General features: G+C 46.5%; 1 protein-coding gene across 1 annotated transcript in view; it reads right to left on the minus strand.

The window, feature by feature from the left end:
* Positions 1-1,483, minus strand: part of METAP2 (methionyl aminopeptidase 2) — a 38,142-nt gene that overhangs the window by 36,064 nt on the left and 595 nt on the right. The gene's annotated exons all lie outside the window — the stretch shown is intronic.

The following is a 1,483-nucleotide window of genomic DNA, read 5'->3' on the forward strand; positions in this document are numbered from 1 at the left end:
TTTTTTTTTTTTTTCCCTTTTTTTTTTTTTTACTATTGAGGAAGGATGCTGCAAATATAGTGGTAACTCAGATATAAATTGCTTAAACTGAGAAAGATAACCGGTAAAGCAGGGGTGGGCAAAAATGTGGCCTGGGGGGCTGGATGTGGCCTGCGAGGCCATTCTACCTGGCCTGCAGGGCCCCTAAAAAATTTAGAAAATTAATATTTATCTGCCCTGAGCTGCCTGTTATGCAGCCCTTGATGGCTTGCTAAAACTCAGTAAGCGGCCCTCTGACCAAAATACTTGCCCGCCCCAGTGGTAAAGAGTATTCAATTCCATTTTAGAAGTTTCTGAAGTCGGAAACCCCAGAAAATTAAGTTATACTTGCCATCATCATCATCATCTTTTTCCTTCTCTTCTAGTGTTTGTTTATCCAACTGTTTTGCTACATCATCAAGCGCACCCTCCGTTTCTTTCTCTGTTTCTTGTCCTGCATTCAAGATAAAAGTGTGGTTTAGCACAACAGAATGACGCTAAATTATATAAAACCCCAACATCATTATCTTGATATTTTTACCCATGCAGGATCAGAGCAGCTGCCCCCCTTTTTAAAAAGTGAACACATATATAAACATGACTGTAGAATTCTATAGTGATGGGAGCTATAATAAAAACCTGAACATGAAGATAAAATTATCCAAGAATTTGCACATCATTTTTAATATTTTCTGCCCACGTCTCTCTCCATTGTCCCTATCACTAGCCTGTTCCAGTGAGATATGGGTGTGCTACAAAGATAATCAAGAGGTAGTTAGCCGCATTAGTCTGAAGTCAAGTAGAAGGCAGAGCAGACTTGCACCTTATAAACCAGCTCTCAACCTCAGACGCAAGGCACCCTTAGGAAAACACCAACTCTTTATTTTCACTTGTTTTTTGGCTACAGAAAAGAAAATAACAGGCCAATCCTCGCGTTGCAAAAAAAACTCAGAAAGACCACAACACACCAGACCATTTTTAACACAGATGGTTCATTTAAAGTCTCTGAGTTTCTCTTGCAAATCAAGTGTGCACACCAAAGAGTATTAACCCTGCACGGCACCCCTGAAAGGATCTCCAGGCACCCCAGGGTGGCACAGCACCCTGGCTGTGAATCCTTGTTGTAGAGTAGAGAAAGTAGACCCTCCCCTCCCCTGCACAGAGTAACCAAAGCAGACAGCCCCCAGTCCCATATGGCCTACCCAAGGTAGGCACCCCTCCCCCCCACCACTACCTAACCAAAGTAGACTCACACCCGCCCTCCACGGCACGGACTAACCAGAGAAGACAATCCCCCTCCCTACAGCCTAACCACGGTAGACACGCACCTCACCCCCGTCCCCGACAGCCTAAGCGGCCCCCAGCACGGTTTGCCCAGACCTGCCCCCAGGCCCCTCTCCCCGACCAACGTGGAAGAGGAGCAGGGCGAGGGCGAAGGGCAGGGATCCCTCCCGCGGGCCCCAGG

The sequence above is a fragment of the Gavialis gangeticus genome, unplaced genomic scaffold (assembly GCF_001723915.1).
Source record: "Gavialis gangeticus isolate Ggan-Ray unplaced genomic scaffold, GavGan_comp1, whole genome shotgun sequence".
Classification (NCBI taxonomy): Eukaryota; Metazoa; Chordata; order Crocodylia; family Gavialidae; genus Gavialis; species Gavialis gangeticus.